General features: G+C 45.2%; 1 non-coding gene across 1 annotated transcript; it reads right to left on the bottom strand.

Annotated features, from left to right (window-relative positions):
- Window positions 1-9,596: 9,596 nt before the first annotated feature.
- Window positions 9,597-9,703, bottom strand: LOC111560008. The gene has a single exon (XR_002741452.1). It is a non-coding gene; the product is annotated as a U6 spliceosomal RNA (small nuclear RNA).
- Between the last annotated feature and the right edge of the window lie 8,657 nt (window positions 9,704-18,360).

The raw sequence follows: 18,360 nt of genomic DNA, 5'->3' as shown, positions 1-18,360 counted from the left end.
CCAGGCCTTGCCAGTAGGAATGTAAGCCCATGAGTCCCAGACGATACTGCCCTGTTCACAGACTGGCGTCAGAGTCCCTCCCACACACGTGCTGAGCTACGGCTTGGATTCCCATGTGGCTGACTGGTCTCACCGCCATTAGGACCCATTGCCTCTCCCAGGAAACGCTGACTTCCGGTCTCAGCCTGGCGGGGATCCATCATCCCTTGTGAGACCTTGTCACCGGGCCGCAGGGCCCTGCCCAGCCCTACTGCATTAGAGCCACAAAGAAGGAACTCCCTCCCAGACAGCATCCAAAAGGACCTGTACAAGGTTTGATGCTTTTCACCAAGTAGTAAGCCATCTGGGCGGGGGGGGGGGGGGGTGGGGGGTGGGGGGGTGTCACTGTCCTTTTATTTTCAATCACGACAGCCAGGATTTATAGTGCCATTTGGATCCTGATAAAATGACCTTCTAGAGAGCCTTCTTAAGAAATAGCATTTGGGGGGCACCTGAGTGGCTCAGTGGGTTAAGCATCTGACTCTTGATTTCAGCTCAGGTCACGATCTCGCGGTTTCACGAGTTTGAGCCCCGCATAGGCTCTGCACTGACAGCATGGAGCCTGCTTGGGATTCTTCCAATCTCTCTCTGCCCCTCCACCATTCATGCTGTCTGTCTCTCTCAAACTAAATAAGCAAACTTAATTAAAAAAAAAAAAGGAAATAGCATTTCTCCTTAAATTTATAACATTTATTCTTTGTCTTAAGGGATGGCAATGCATCCGCTTCTGGCTTCTAAGTTTTTGTTTATCACTGTTTCCTCCTCTTTAGAATCTCTGAGAAAATGAGCAACACAAAGATGTACTTGTATGTGATTTATTCAAAGCAGAAAGCCCTCTGCACATCCAGAACTAGGCTGCCTTTGCCCCGGGGAAGCCGACAACGTCAGAGGGCAGGGACCAGTTCAAGGACAAGCGTCCTGAAAAGATGTCTCTGTGGATTTTTGAGATGGAAATCTACCACAGGTTCCCAAATGCAGGTGTAAAACCTCTAGCCTGGTGTTCTCACCTCTGAGCAGCTGTCTGGATCTTGAGATCTCCTGAGGAAAGAGCTACCACCTGTCCTAAAAGTTGAAGGCACTTCTCAAGTCATCGAAGACTTCACCCAGGCAAGGGACAAGGCAGCAAGGGCAATGTTTGAGCTCAAACTTCTTTGTTGTTTCCACAAGCATGTGGCTTCTTGAAAACATGTAAAAAGCTCTATTAAGAAATTAGAAACTCAGAAGTATGACGGAACGGATCATTTTTTCTCTAAGATCCGTTACTACTGGTTCGAGCATTTTTATATCACTGAAATCATCTTGTATGTCCGGAGGTAAGTACAAAGAGTGACGAGAGATGTTAGCTTCATCTAAACACACAGCTGGTTAGTGAAAGGCAGACATGAGCTCTGATTCTACTAAAAAGTGCATGAGTTAGGTAACCTTGGAAAACTCACAATTTCGTATACATCACATACAAAATTACTCTATATCGTCAATGATCTACCACTTGTAAATTATAATACTGTAATTGTGTAAATAGTCTGTTTTACTTACTGCTGATAAGCAGAGAAATCACGAATGCTATGGGAATTTGAATACCAGACCCTAACCTACCACCCCACCCCCCCACCCCCCACATTAAAAGCAAGGAACTCTAGGGGCGCCTGGGTGGCTCAGTCTGTTCAGCGTCTGACTTGGGCTCAGGTCATGATCTCACGGTTTGTGAATTCGAGCCCCGCGTCGGGCTCTGTGCTGCCATCTCGGAGCCTGGAGCCTGCTTCAGACTCTGTGTCTCCTTCTCTCTCTCCACCTCCCTGCTCACACTCTGTCTCTCTCTCTCTCTCTCTCAAAAATAAATAAACATTAAAAAAAGAAGCAAGGAACTCTAGATCTAAATGAGAGCAGAAGTCATATTTCAAATGGATTTATTTGCCAGAAATTCTCTACCTTGAGAGATACCACGGGTTGCCTTTCTGTGAGTATATTATTCACAAGGTATATGATAGTTTAAGACTGAAATCTTTCCCTCCCCCCGGACATTCTACTTTAAAGGGCATTTTATTATTTCAAATGCACGTTTAGTTATTGCAATAGCTTTTTTTAAAACTCAGAGACTTGATGAAGGCTGTGGAGTTCCCCTCCTCTGGCAGAGAAAGAGCATTCCAAAATAGACTTGTCTATCAAAGTAATAAGAAAAATGGCAAAAATGGTCAATATCAACTTTTTCAGATCTCTGGAAATTAACAAAAGGCTTCTAACAATCCAAGAGGGTTTTATTAAAGAAAAATGAGGTGTTTCTTCAAACATCCTTCCTGCCTTGCTCTCTCTCCTCTCTTTCTGGGACTCCCATTATGCATGTTTGCAGAGTACAGAGACGCTTTGGTTGAGCGTATTTTACTTCTAGTGCTTTCAAGGTTTTGCTGCACTGTATCCCCCTTATTATTATTATTATTATTATTATTATTATTATCTCTTACAAGAAATTTGCTGTCATTTTTCTTTCTTTTTCCTGTTTGAAATGCAGATAATAGTTTCTTCCCCTGACTGCTTTTTAGGATACTGCTTTTTCTCACTGCTTTTTGAGCAATTTGATTACAACGACCTCAGCGTGGTTTTCGTCATGTATCTTACCCCGGGGTTCATTGGATTTCTCGGATCTGTGGGTATATGGTTTTCATCATACTTGGAAATGTTCAGTCTTTGATAATTCAAATATGTTTGTCTGTCCTCTTCCTTCCTGCCTTTTTAATTTTTTTTTTCTGACACCAATTCTATGCTCATTGGGAAACATAGTGCCTCCCTGCTGCTTCCAGGTACTGATTTCATGTTTTCAACAAACCTTTCTCTGTCGTTGCTTCATTTTCGAGAGTGTCTTTCCCTATGTCCTCAAGATCAATATTTATTTTGTCTGAAATGCCTAACATGTTGGTAATAGCATCCGGTGTAACTTTATCTCAAACATTGTAGTTTTTTGTCTAGATGTTCAATAGGGCTCTCTTTCGTATTGTCCGTGTCTCTGCTGAAAAGGCACTGAAGCTCAGACGTGGGGTTTGGGAGCACGGGCGGAAGACTGTTCATGGTTTATCTTATACTTTGTGTGCAGACACACAGGCTTCTGCACCCGGGGGTCCCACAACAGCGGTGGGATGACGGCCCCCACTAAGAGGAGGGCAGGATTGGGCTGCACGCACACACGAGGCGCTTGGATTGCTGCTGTCACAGCTCATGCCCCTTGTTTCCAGGGATAGTATGGACAGTCGTGACTTCTCCTCCCTGCTCCCTGTCTCGTTCTTCCTGATATGAGTCAAATCCTTGGGCCCAGGGTGGTGGTTAGAAATGGCTTTCAGAAGGCACCTAGGTGACCCAGTTGGTCGGGCATCTAGCTCTTGATTTTGTATCACGTCATAATCTCATGGTTCATGGGATAAAGTCCCGAGTCAGGCTCTGTGCATCAGGCTCTGTGCTGACAGCATGGATTCTCTCTCCCATTCTCTCTGCCCCTGCACCCCCCTTTCTGTCTCTCAAAATAAATAAATAATTAAATAAACAAACAATTAAAAAAATGCCTTTCAGCACCATTAGGCATGGAGAGGGTCCAGAGGACTGGGTCACACATGGTCCCTGAGCTGAACATTATGCCTTTAAATTGATGGGTGTCTGTGGCCTGTCTCTCTCTAGTATTTGGTTTCCTTCCCTTTTTTTTTTTTAAGGAATCTAGTGTCTAATTACTGAAATGAGGTCACAGAAAAGGCTTTGTCGATTCTGAGTAGTGTGTCCTTAGCACTGGTTTCAAAGTATGGGATACGGTGCTTGATTGCCATTTCTTTTGTGTCCTTCTTGGTGATGTTCCTCAAGTCCGTCAAAGAATGTTCCTCATTGGCCCAAGAATCATCAGGACTGACTTGTTGCCTCTGACACACGGGATGAGTTGGTGGAAATGGTGCACGTGCTCACAGCTGGCCTCGTCCGCGACGGAGTGGGTAACAAGGAAGTTGTCAGCCATCCCACAGTCTGTTCCACCTGGCACAGAACTTCCCGTGCCGGGCCGTGTCCGGGACTGGAACTGAAGCCTCCAACTGGTAGGAACACTCAAATCACCATCACCAGCAACTGTTGGGGACTGAGAATGGACCAGCCACAGATTGAGTGTCTCCCGGGGTCCTGGGGGGGGGCACCTTTGTGGGCAGTATCCTCAGGACCTCCTCCGGGCTTTTGCAATGAAGAGTCAAGAAAGGTCTACATAATTGATTTTAATTGTTTTAATGTTTATTTATTTTTGAGAGACAGAGAGACAGAGCGTGAGTGGGGGAGGGGCAGAGAGAGAGGGAAACACGGAATCCAAAACAGCTCCAGGTTCTGAACTGTCAGCACAGAGCTCGACGCGGGACTCGAACCCACGGACCGCGAGATCATGAGCTGAGCCGAAGTCAGACGCTTAACAGACTGAGCCACCCAGGCGCCCCTACATACTTGATTTTAAATAAAAAAGGTCATTGTCTTCAAGTATGTGTGTGTAGATTTCTTTTGTTCTTAAATTTTGCTGTGCTCTCTAAACCTTCCACGATGCTCTATATGACCTTGGCAGCCAGAAAAATAAGTTATGTTATACGGAATATGCTTTGTGTGTCTTCTTAATTCAACCCCCACAGGTTAACTATACCTTCCTTTTTTTTTTTTAATTTTTTTTTCAGCGTTTATTTATTTTTGGGACAGAGAGAGACAGAGCATGAATGGGGGAGGGGCAGAGAGAGAGAGGGAGACACAGAATCGGAAACAGGCTCCAGGCTCTGAGCCATCAGCCCAGAGCCCGACGCGGGGCTCGAACTCCCGGACCGCGAGATCGTGACCTGGCTGAAGTCGGACGCTTAACCGACTGCGCCACCCAGGCGCCCCCACTATACCTTCCTTAAACAGAAAGAATAATAGTGTTGCCCCCAAAGTGGTTTATTCGGAACTGAAACTCACTAATTTCTTTGGATTTCCTGCTTCTGGATCGTCAGTTTTGTCTTTATCTCCATCTCTTATCCTGGACGTTTTTCAGCGATCCTTTTGACGCAGGTGAAGTGGGACCCTTCCCTAGAAACGGGTGTCTGTGTGCGCAAGGGCGACGGAGACGTGCAGGAGGGAGGTCATGAGGACGGATGGTCTCCTCCACTCCTCGGCTGCCAGAGAGGCAGGTCAGGGCTCCGCACTGCACATCCAAAGCCAAGGGCCATGAACAGGTTCACACGAAAGAAAACAAAAACTCTGTGACCCTGCCTTCCAAGAGTTCTGTTTCTGTAGGGAAAGCAGCCCCTGGCTTCATGTGAACAGTGACCCGCCAGCCGACCGTGCCATTGCAATGGAGCCCCTTCTGCTGCATCCCCATCACAGCGATGGGACCCTGTCTGTCCCCCGATGCGGGCCCCCCAACGTGCAACGTACTTGCGCACACACTCCCGAGGCCTTGTGGTTTGCTTGTGTTCGCGGTTGTTTTTCCTGATGCCTATGAGCCCGATTCCCTGGGCTGGATTTTATTTGGGGTGAGCCCCTCCGTGCGGACGCAGCCCTTTCGTGTTTTGATCCCACGCGCTGTGTAAATAGGAGAACGGCCTACAAATTCCAGCCAGAAGAAAGGAGTCAGCCAATTAAAATGCTAACCAATCGATTGAAAAGGTGCCGTCATGAGAAGACCATATTGTGAGTTCACACGGAACAAAGGTTCGGCACAAAATGTCTCCTGGGTTGAACATTCCACTGAAACATGTTTGAAGTAAGCAGTAAATAAACAAAATCTCTACTTCAAAAAGCTAGAAGGGGGGATGAGAAGGAAACGGAGAAATGACCCCTTTGTAGAAATGATGCTTTCTCCCCTTTTACGTTGACTAATTGACAACTATGTGGGTCTTTTTTTTTTTTTCTTTTCCTTTCCAGAGGGAAGAAAACATGTGAGTTGGCTCTGATCCCATTAGCACAACTAGCTGGAGACAAGCCATCTGTCACAGCTGCTGCTTGCTTTAACTGCCACTCTAATTGACAATGAACTCAGAGACCTGTAATAATTGTGGCTGCTCAGTGAGTCGGGCAGGTAATGCCTTCCTTTTAGGTCCTATCAAGCCGCATCTGTGCCTGCTCAGTGCCTTTCTCCCGGGACTCTGCCCTTGGCGAGGCCGCAAAGCTCTGCTCAGACCGAGGGTTCGCCTCATTAGGGAGGCTCTGGGGGGCCTGGGGGACAGCCGGCCCACGATGAAATTGAAAACCTCCTACAACTTGTCCTAAGATTTTAATCCCCTGGCCAGGCATTTGTCACATCTGCTACCCAGCCCGGGCCGTTCTGGGGAGGTTTGCACCAACCGCTTTGGCTTCGACTTCTTCGACGAGAAATGCTTATTTCTTGCCGTGAGTTTTGTTGACCAGTACGGGCTGGCACATGTGCCTTACCTTTTTCCTTTTCATGCCTGGTTTCCTTTAAGGCAGGGAGTAGCACGCACCCTGGAGAGTGGCCCAAACGTAAAGATGAGGTCAGCAAAGACGGGGTGGACTGTAGTATATCTTTCGGCGGCTGGACTCACAGGCTGACTTACAGTGCGGGCAGCGTTACCGAACGCGGTCTGAATCCCATGTGCCGGACTTGACTTCCAAGGACATTTCCTTTACAGTCGACTTTGAAAATGCTCATTTTCTTGGGAAACATCACTATGGTCGCTTGGGTTCAGAGACTCTGGTCCTGCTGACATTACTTTCCGGGCTTCCTAGTGACACAGAGGTGATCTGGATACCAGTCTGAGCCACTATGGTGGTGGCCCTGATGGTCCGTCTTCTGCGGCCAGTGGAAGACGTCTGTGCCCACTGAAAGGTTGGCTGTGTTGAGTGTCTTTGCTTTCAGATCCAGGCCGGAGGCACCACAGCGATGGTTTCATTCCCCTCATCTGATGTCTGCTACCTTCACTTGAAAACAAACACACACACACACACACACACACACACACAAGAAACTGATTACCTGTAACATCCCTTCAGACTATGCTTTGCTCTATGTGCCTGAAGCATTTATTAAATAAACATCCAGACTGGCAGGTTCTCTACTTGTCTCACTGGGGAGAAAAATGTCAGGCGAAGATGTCTCGGGAGTCCCCCAGGCTGGCAAGCTCCCCGAGATAAGTGCACCAAAACAAAGAAACAGAAAACAGCCGTGGATGCCAAGCCACGGTTCTCCCATCACCCCTGGGAGGTCAGGTGGAAAGCAAAGGACCTGCCGGGTTCTGTTCAATCAAGCCCCTGGGAGGAGGCTGCAGGATCAACCCAATCTTCCCCAGCCCCTCACATGAACCCCATGCCGCCTCCAGCTCGGCTCTGCAAAGCGGTGGTTTGGAATCACAGCCACGAGGCTCCAGACAAGACATACGCAAACCAGAGTCTCCAGGGAGGCCACGCTGGGCCTGGGTGCTGGGCTGCACACCCTGACTCTGTGACGGGAGCTGAATTTTCCGGCAAGGTTTCAACTGATTGAGCTTGAGGATGAGGTGGCATTCTAGAGACAGAGGCTTGTGAGCCGGTGACCTTGTGGGAAGGAACTTTGTGGATGGAGAGCAGTCAAGAAGGGCAGTGTGGCTGCAGCCGCGTGAACAAGTGGAAGAAAAGTGAGACGTGTGCCCTAGAATCGGGCCTGGGCCCTAAAAGACCTTGCAGGCCCTGTAAAGATTTTGCCATTTCGCTGGATTCAGTCTGTACACATGAGGTCCTCCAATATTTGAAAGTCTTCTTTAAGACTCAAAATTTAGCAAACACAAACGACAAAAGGAAAGAGTTCTTGTTAAGCCAGTGAGGTCTATTAGACCAAGCTTCCTGTGAACATGAAAAAAAAATATAGCTCGTTTCTGACTAAAGGGGACTTTGGGGTGTGACAGTCTTTATTTTTCAGAAATTACAAGAGGGGGAAGTAAAATTTTACACTTGGAAAGGTCTTTTGAGACGATACGGCAGACATTTTAGAAAATGTGCTTGTGTCCTGGGATCAGAGAAGTGATGCAGTTTAGTCAAGATCACGCACGGGGTTGAGCTCATCCAAAATCCAGGCCTGCGGGTCCAAGATGCCTGTTTCCAGCAAAAACTCTGCTGGGTTTTGCAGTACACGTCCCCCGTAGATAAAACTCGCAATTGCAATCCTTGCATGAACCATTGGAGCTATTTTGTCAAGTCCTCTCGAAGCACTGAACCCAGAAACCCATCATCTGGCCTCAAGGGTGGACTGTTCTAGCATTTAGAAGTGAAGGACAATCCTGATGGCTTCCTCTTTCCACCAGAACTCTGTTCTTCCATATTCAGGGTTTCTCGGTCTTTGGTGAGGTCACTTCCAACATGGTAGGCCGTCAGCACCATCTCTGAACACTTGGGGATATTTTTCCTCTTTCTTCCTATTCTTTCAGGTTCGACCCTCTTATTTCGTGCTAGCTAGCTGTTCTCACGCCATGGGATCCACCCTTGTGATACGTTAGGTAAGTCACAGCCTGTCCCAACAGCTGGACCTCAGCCAAGCTCAGCCCATGGTTCTGCTGCCCACCTCGAGTTCAAGGCACACCCTCCCTCTCCGTAATCACTATCCTTGTGGTTTGGACCCCTTCCAATCCACCTATATCTTTAGGAGCTGAGAAGAAACTCCACGCTCTAAAAATAAACAGAGCTGGGGCACCTGGGGGGTTCAGTCGGTTAAGCATCTGACTCTCGATTTCCGCTCACACCTAAGACCAAGGACATAAAAACAGTGCGTGGTGCTGGGATCCATTTTGGAGGCACTCTGAGTGACACAAAGTTCTTGATTTAGTTTCCCCCCCCCCCCCTACATTTATTCATCTGCAAACTCCTCTTCTAGACTGGGCATTCTGCAGATAACCTTTGTTCCCCAGCACTGGTCGACTTAGTAAACTGACATCTTAAAATGTGGTGAAGTCCAAGGATGAGGGTGTTGCTTAGGGCATGGCTGCTGGGTTGTCCTCTCTAGGAGTAAGCTGCCTCTCACTCAAGAATGAATTGTAAATTACCTCTGTTTACACATTAAATTTGTGCGTAATTCTGCACAAATTTGGCCTCAGGTCTTATTCACTCTATTACTGCTTTCTTAAGTTAAACATGGTGTAAATATATCTCCGTGTTTTCCGTACTTTTTATCATGATCTTTTTTTTTTGACTTTTTAAAAAAATGTTTTTTAATTTTAATTTTAATTTTTTTTTTAAATTTACATCCAAATTAGTTAGCATCTAGTGCAACAATGATTTCAGGAGTAGATTCCATAATGCCCTGACCCATTTAGCCCATCCCCTCCCACTCCCCCTCCAGCAACCCTCACTTTGTTCTCCATATTTATGAGTCTCTTCTGTTTTGACCCCCTCCCTGTTTTTATATTATTTTTGTTTCCCTTCCCTTAGGTTCATCTGTTTTGTCTCTTAACGTCCTCCTATGAGTGAAGTCATATGATTTTTGTCTTTTTCTGACTAATTTCACTTAGCAGAATAACCTCCAGTTCCATCCACGTAGCTGCAAATGGCAAGACTTCATTCTTTTTGATTGCCGGGTAATACTCTTTATCCATTCATACGTAAAAAATATGGAACGCGTCATGAATTTGCATGCCACCCTTGCACAGGGGCCATGCTAATCTTCTCTGTATCGTTCCAATTTTAGTATATGTGCTGCCGAAGTGAGCACTCTTTATCACGATCTTAATGACTACATAATGTTCCCTGTGTCATCATGTGCCTGCATCATCATTTATTTAAAGAATTCCCTATTGTGCTTTGTCCTGTGCAGTTTGTCCCCAGTGCTCCATTGGTGCTTTGGACCCCTAAGTGCATAGATCTTCACCTTTACGTCTGTATATTTCCTCGTACAAACAATTTGATTTAGAAGTAATGTCAAGGATTAATATTTGATACATAGTTCTTAGAGTGAGTCATCAGGAAAACTGTTAAGGAGGGTTTTAAGTAAAGCAGGATTTATTGGACGTCTGTGATTTGCAGAACACAGCAATGGGAAACATATGAATAAAGTGCGAGACAGAGACACGCCTTTAGAATGTATAACCTAATCAGAGAAAGCTGCATGTTTCTCTGTATACCCCCTATACATACATATTATGGCAGATAATATGTTATTTTCTCATTCATACCATATATATATGGTTTTTTCTTTAAATTAGAAAAAAATTAGATCAGTGAAGACAAAACGCTCACAAATGGCAGAAAAGCCCTCCTATTCTATACCTTATCTATTTCTAAACGTCACGAGGCACCCCTCTCTTTTTGTAAGTCATGCATCAACAACACACTGTCACACGTATTGGCTCTACCCATCCTGGTCCTTCACCTGCCTCTGATGGCCTGAATTCCTCTGTCCCCCAGAACAGTTGTCACTTGTCTCTCACAAACTGTCTCTTGATTCCAGGGAAGGTTCTGTTCCCCTAGTGGTTCGGATATGCAGGGTTTTTAACCTTAAGGTGTCTTTATATACATTTCAGGAGGGATCTATAAATTTGAATAGAAAATAATTCTTTTCTATCTTCATTAGCCTCCAACTTAAATTTACATTAAGTGAATATAGTCAACAGGCCACAGGCATTTGAAAATCCTTGTGACTCTGTGCACAGGTTGGATAATAGATATTTTCATACCATATTACAATCGTTGCATATCTTAAAATATTGTCTCTGTCTTCAAAAAATATAGAAGAGACAACACCAAAACTTGTTAGGTATTTAATGCACCAATAAAGGAGCCCATATATTTATTCATTATCATAATTTTTTATTTTATGTTATTTTATGTTATTTTATTTTATCTTATTTTATTTTATTTTATTTTATTTTATTTTATTTTATTTGAGAGAGTGCACAAGCAGGGAAGACGGGCAGAAGGAGACAGAGAGAGAATCTTTTTTTTTTTTTTAATTTGATGAGAGAGAGAGAGAAAACGTGAGTGGGGAAGGGGCAGAGAAAGAGGGAGAGAGAATCCCAAGCAGGCTCCACACTGTCAGCACAAAGCTCAATGCGGGGCTTGAACTCACGAATCCAACTCACAGACCGTGAGATCATGACCTGAGCCAAAGTCGGTCACTCAACCGACTGAGCCACCCAGGCACCCCTGAAAATTGTTTATCTTAAGCAGTTACTGGGAAAATGTTGGGTTAAGATATTGAAACAAGATCCTTTGTATTGAAATCCATTGAGCCTTCTTTAGGCTAAAGTTTACCTTAAGTCTCTAGGAGAAGGATAATAAGCACAATTTTACTAAAATTCACACGGATCAGGAAGATTTTTTCCCCGGGCGTTTCTCCAGGCTAGTGTTTCTTAGAATATATTTTGGGCAATGCCTGCCTATACTTACCTTCTTCCTATTTCGACATGCTAAATACGGAAGCGTGTATTTATTTATAGAAAGGTGATGTTTGTTGAGCCTTGGAAAATGCTAACAGCTTAAAGGGACTTAGCTGTCTCTACTCAATTTAAATCATGCAAGTGTAGTTTCTCACATCTTTCCGGATATGTCTTTGTGGAAATCTTCAAATTAAATCTTAGGAATGAAATCTTAAATGACTCATAAGGGGGAAATCGCAGTACCCAGTTCATACAGAAGAACATTGGGCTTGGTTATGAGCGGGTCACTCAGAGAAGACCACTCCCCAAATCGCCAGAGGCAGCAGCTGGGTTTTCTCTGGAAACCTCTCGTCAGGGTTACTTGATCTTTGAAAAGCCACCAATGGGAAAGAAAATGGGAGCACCCAGAGCCAAGAACAGGGATCTGATCACTGGTGATGGAGAATACGATCTTTTAATTCCATTTTTACCCCGGGTATAATTACAGGTGAGTTGCCAAGTCTTCGCTGTCCTTGTGGTTGTTATTTTAATCCAGAGATGCTGTTGTAAAAATTATTTGAGAGGGTGTGTTTCGATTACTTTTAGAATCTGTTATACCTACCATGACGCTGTGCTTGCTGGTGAGAAATGACTCACCTTCTTACCTAGAAGCAAACATAAGAACTGGGAGCACATCTGAGTATGATTACACGGACGCTCCATCCCAACCTACTTCCGTGAGGATGTATAGTCACGTCCAGTAACATCAAAAGCATAATCTGTTAAACTCTTAGCTAAGAACAGCGTAGCAGGTAATAATCAGAATGGCTATCTAATCTGGTGGGGGTAATCTAATTATTGATGAAAAAGTGATAGTAAATTTGGACCATGATGACTCAAGAGAGAATGAAATTTAGGAGATTTTAGGAGCCTGCATTTCTTCTCTAAAAAAGAAAGAGATCTAGATTTTCCTGCGATCCGGTAACATTTCTCCCCCTTAGGCTTGCATTCATATTCGGAAAAACAAAAACCAAAAAGAAAAAGAGGTAGAGTTTCCGTGCTATCTGTGTGGTTTGCCCTGGTTCCTCTGGGACTCGCACTACCCACATGAGGCTGGACAGAGGCCCAGGATTTACAAAGTTGATCTTCAATTTCTTAGACTTACTCACCCTACACTTCCCTCGCCTCTGTCTCCTGCCTCGGTACCCTTTTCCCTAATCACATTTCCACGTGAATCCTTCTACGTGAATGTGTGATTATGTCCCCTCCAAGCCTTCGCTCCGTTCCGATCCAAGGCTCAACACTGAAGGTAGGAGTCAGATGGGTCTCCAGTATGGAGGCATGTGACACTGAGCAGTCATCATGAACAATTTCAGTTGTCATGAACAGGACATGAACAATTTCATGACCTCTAGAATTAGGACAATAATTACATCAGAGACTGCTGCGGACTCAAGTTAGATAACACTAATATGACCGATAAATGCCATCTATTACATACATCATTATTCCCCTCCCCGGCCTTCCCCCCCAGGCCCTCCCCTGCCCTGCTCTGTCCGTGGATGTGCGTGGCTATCTTCTCCACAAATATGTCCGTTGCTTTCGCGCTGCTGATCGCATTGCCCTGCCTGGATGTCCTCCCACCCCATGACGTCTTCGGCTATCCACAACCGGCTCTTCATCAGATCTCAGGGAAGCCTTCACTGACCTCCCTGACAACTTACATTCCACCTTGTTCTGTCAGATGCCTGTGTGCTTCCTGAGGCCCTGATCACAGCTGTGCTTTAATACCGCAAGGCCGCAAGTCCTATGACGGGTGGCTCTGCTGTCTCTCGTCCCCACCACCTAGCATCGTGCTCGGTAAACTGTAAGCACAGCTAACTGGTTAAATACAGAATATCACACAGACCTACGGTTCTGTGAACAACCTTCTGAGCAAGTCCTTCCCCGCACAACTCAAACCATTTCCTTGAGGACTGGAATCTAGATACTATCCCTGAGCCTTAGTCCCACCCAGACCGTCAGCACTGGTGTTACCCTGTTAGAAACGCAACACCAAGGGAGCAAAGTTGTCCATCATAAGAAGTTGTCCATATAAGAGAAAAGTGGGAGTGATAGATTCAGAGTCTTTGAGCTGCTGAAGCTCTATATTGAAACAAAGTTATTCAGAAAAATGTCACAAATCACAAATAATTTCTTTTTTTTTTTTTTTTTTTTTTTTTAGTAGCTCTGGTGTCGAACTGTGCTTTTGGTGACTGCGAATCAAGGGGAAGCCATCTCCGAGACCCGTGGAGCTCAACATAAGGAATCGCAGGCTAGTGGGAGGCTGAAACATCGCGGAAGCGATAGGACAAAATAGGTTCAGGAATCAGAGTTGCCTGGACATCGACAGAAGCCAAAGGACTTGGCGATCAAAGGAGAACAATTAGACCAGAATCTGTGGACACGATGCGCCAGGCAAAAAAAAAAAAAAAAAAAAAAAAAAAAAAAAAAAAAAAAAAAAATCTTTGAACCTTAGACAAAGGTATTTTGTCAACATTTCTCCTTATTTTCTTGCACACCTACATATATCCTTCCCCAGCGTGGTCTCTGCAAGCCTAGTGTCATTAGGATGGGATTGGTGTCGCAGCTTCCTACCGAAATAAGTTTCTGACGCGGCAGCAAGAAGATTTCTCTGTCGTTTCTTAAATTGCTACATTGTCATCTGCTCCGCCTCAATACTCGCCATGATAAGAACAGGGAGGCCCAGACAGGGAATTTAATTTGCCTTACTCATTCATTTACATCTTCAACAAAGACGGTATTTACGGAGTGCATACTGTGTGTCTGAGATGCTTCTGGATCCTGGAGATGCAGTGATAGATAACCCAGGGCAAATTCAATTATGAACCTGAGGCATTTGAGCGAGTACCTCAGAGCTGATCGGGAGCAAGGAAGAATTCAACCGTAGGGTTTTTGGTGCTGACACCTCTGGGCCCGTCCCACACATGTTATCACCTCACCCACTATATTTTATACGCTTCTCTATTCATTAAAGTCATGCTCTTAATATCAGCCTTCACAAAACCTGAATTTTCTGCAGCTAGTTTCGAGGATTCAAATGGTAAAAAGTAATTATTTTCTCCATAGGAGATGGTCACCGTTGATCATTAAGTGGTTTATCTATTTTGGGTCTCCTTCCCCTTCCCTGTCCCCACGGCACATGTCACTATGTATATTAGAAATGCACATTAACAGTAATCTGAGTCGGGTGCCCGGGGAAAAGGGACTCCACGGCTGTGTCCAGAGGTTGTAATAGTAAGAGTCTTAGTACTTTCTGCATGTCCTATTAATATAAAATAATAGTTTGAGTGATGGATACCCAAGATAGCTGAAATTTATATTAAGGACACTCTCAGCCCTGCTGGAAAAAAAAAAAAAAAGTCCATTTAATTCTTCTTAATATTAAAAAAAAAAAAACCTTTCAGCAAAGATTAATTTTTCAAATTGCAAACCAATTACAACTATGAGTTGTTCCTATCACCCAAATGCTGGCTCAAAAGCGAGATGGCTATCTTGTTGAGATTAGCTGCACATTTAAATGATTATTGATTGAGCGTTTGAGCCAGGCCTTAGGTAAAAATGGGCCTTTGAAAACGCAGCTTGAAAATTGAATCCATGCCATTGATTAAAGAGCCCACTAGAAATAAAATTAAGGTTTTGCTCGGTCCACTGATGTTTGACCTTAGCTCTGTGAGCCACTGTCCTGAAGTTTTAGCAGGGAAATGGATACTCGGCTGCACATCATCCCTTGTTTATACAAGAACTTACAGTAAAATGGACTCTTCCCTCGCAGAACGGTAAGGTTCCTCGTGTGTTTGTGCAATAACATCACAGAGATTGAGACGTGCAATTAGTCAAAACCAGATGATTTAAGGGAGGAAATCTGATTTCAGGCCGTTTCTTAATAAAAGTTATTACAGACGGTGGGCGAGATCAATCCTGTGCCTGAAATGTCCCTGAAAGTTGCAATTGGCATACAAAGTATGTAGCACCTTCCACAGTTCGGGTGACCTTGACTGTTGCCTAATGGTAAGTCGAAGCAAACCCACCTTCTGGAACTCTAGCAGCACCTCCTTTTGTGCAGAGCTGAGGATCCCATTGGTTGACCATCATTGTAAAGGACACAGCAGAAACAGGGAAAGTGCTTTTCTGTGTCCCAAGATTTCTTCAACCCAAGAACATAAAATATTTAAGACATTTTTGAATCCACGGAAGCTTAGATTTATGCATTTGCCTAGCTAGCCTGAGAAATAATGATTATCCTTGAATGCATTCATTAGGTAATATATTGGAGGTTTTTTTTAAAAAAAGAGCTTAAAGGTTTGTCACTCAGAATCGAGTTGGACCTTAATCTGATCTGACTAATTTAATATAACCGCCTCATATTTGAGTGAAGTTATTTTTTCCCCCGGACTACCGTAGCTCGGGATAGAACTGGAATGGAAACCCGAGAATTTAAGACAGAAAAGACACCACAGGATATGGTGAGCCAGGCAGCTCTCTGACACAGTATTTTCCATGTATTGTGAGGTACTCCCCTCACTGGGAGTGGCTTGGGGGCGTTGGGAAGTCAGGGGACGCCAGAACAAGATGGCGACACACTCTCCCTTTGGCTGCTCCTGTGACGAGCCTGGAAGCCTGAAATTCAAGGTCAGGGAGCAGCCCTGCAGGTGCTCTCCAGAGGAAAAGACCTGAAATCACTCAATCTGGAAGCTGAAGGCAGCATTTAATTTTTGTCACAGGCCATTGATCCCAGTCAGGAAGAGGGATGTATTTGGCAACCAAGAGTGAATGGTCAGTGGCAGATGGAGTGGAGAAGAGTGCTTGCTGTGTTCACCTCAGAAACCATGGTGGTTCTCCCTCAAAAATGGCCTGCCAGGAGCCAAAATGGCCCGCTTCCTTCGACTGGTTACGGAGTGTGTGCGTGTGTGCAGGCGTGGGGGTGTGTCCGCCCTTGTGAGTAGTTTAATGAAAGCAGACAGTTGAAGAGAGATAGGGGGAAGTTCATTTCTTGCAGTGAAAGGACTTTTTCCACGAAACATATATTCCCCACTCCCTTCTGTTTTGAGTGAATATTTTCTGTGAAGTTATTAGACTCAATAACGTGATACTTTGCTAAGAGTGCGTCTCAGGGCGAATGTGTTTTTTATGGATAGCAAAAAAAGAGATAACTTCGTTGTTACCTTTTTATCGGGTTTGGTAGTTGTGACATTTGTCCCTCAAATAATACCATATGTAAATACGTGCTTGAAAAGTTAGAATGGGTTCCAGTGTTCCCAGACACGGCGATGTATGCTCAACACAAATGAAAAGCAAAGCAAAACCCTTCTAAGATGAACCGATGTGTTAACTGTCATTTATTTCTGTGCAGATGCATTTCCAAAGACATAGCAATGATATTTAGAGAATTCTCCTAAGTGGCCTAAATAACTGATCTATCCTCAGACGCTCTGTGGAGGAAGCTCTAAGCTCTTTGGAGGAACCTTAGTCCTTCCCTTCGGCTGTGACCCCCCCGACTTCTGCCGGCACCGAAAACAATAGGAGCTTAAACTGTGGAGCTTTGGGAGTTCGTCTACCTCATGGGTGCCCTTCCTTCCTCTGCCAGGGAGCAGGTCCTTCCGGGAAACTCAAGGGGAAACCTACCATCTGAATGGGAATGTGGCAAGAGGCGTGCGTGGCCATAGGACTTCCTGGGTGCGAGGAAGGTGACACGTGGCCACAGCCTGAGTTGCCAAGGACGGGGACCTCCACCCTGGCTTGGCCGAGACCGTATTTTTTAAGTGGGACATCCAGGGAAACCCCGATTCACCTGCCCTTCTTTGGGCTCTGGAATTTGAACCGCCTTTCTAAAAACCCACCAAAATCGCTCCTGCTTTTGCTTGTGGCCACATCGATGCAGTGACCACCACAGAAGCACTGCCCACTAGAACCCAGGGTCCATCCCCTTCCATCATTTCATGCCAAACCCCAGAAGAGTGAAGCTCAGAGGTGGAGGTGACCGAGAGCAGAACAGAGCAGTGGCACCCCACGCCTCGCCCTCTCCACTGGCCACGCTGGCCTCATTCAGGCATGTCCGTATGCAGACAGCAGTGGTGACAGGCACTCACTGAGTGTGACCACGGGCAGACCGCTTAGCAGTTCTGAGAACAGGCGCTCCAGTAGCTCACTCAAATGCACATGACGACCCACGAGTGAGCCCCTGGCTGCCCGGCTGTGTCCACGTCCTACATTCAGAGTGATGAGCAGGGACGAGGTTCAAGACACCGGCTCCCACCCACAAGCTCTGACTCGGACCTCCACTCCTGTGCCGAGCCACCTGGTGACAATTTTGGGAAAATCCAAGCAAAAAGCAGAAAGAGGTTAAGCGTTGGAAAAGGTAGAAAAGAAGACAGATACTCATGCCAAAGGGCTGGTGCAGGTATGGAACCTGTGCCTCGCGATTTCCTTAGACAGCCCCAGGTACCACAGTTAACCTCATAGGTTTACTGATGAATAACTTTGTTAGCAACTGCGGAAGCAAACTCTCTTTCTACGGCAAGATGACGACACAGGATTATATGGTCCTCTTTGCTTAAGGAAAAGTCTCACACATTTTCACCATTGTTCTTCAATACCATCATCATCCTTATCATTATTGCTATTAGTGGTGTTGTGTGTCAGTCTTTTGTGGCATTTCATTCATTCATTCATTCATTCACTCAATGATTCACTCATTCTACTCTCTTCCGCGATTGGTCGAGAGAGACGAACAGAAAAGTGCTTGCCCCTAGAAGTAAGTCTACTGGGTAAGATGTCTACATAAATACTTGGCAATAAGATAGAAGGACGGAGGAAGAAGCACATATTCTAGGAGATTTGGGAAAAGAAAATGTATAGGGAAAGACTTTTTAGAAGACATGACATCCAAGCCAACTTCTCAGGGCTGACTTTCGTTGAGTGTTTTCAAGAGAGGACGGGAGTGCATTTCTGGCAG

This window comes from Felis catus, chromosome A3, assembly GCF_018350175.1.
Source record: "Felis catus isolate Fca126 chromosome A3, F.catus_Fca126_mat1.0, whole genome shotgun sequence".
Classification (NCBI taxonomy): domain Eukaryota; kingdom Metazoa; phylum Chordata; class Mammalia; order Carnivora; family Felidae; genus Felis; species Felis catus.
The sequence above is the reverse complement of the archived record's forward strand: the minus strand, read 5'-3'. Positions and strand labels throughout refer to the sequence as shown.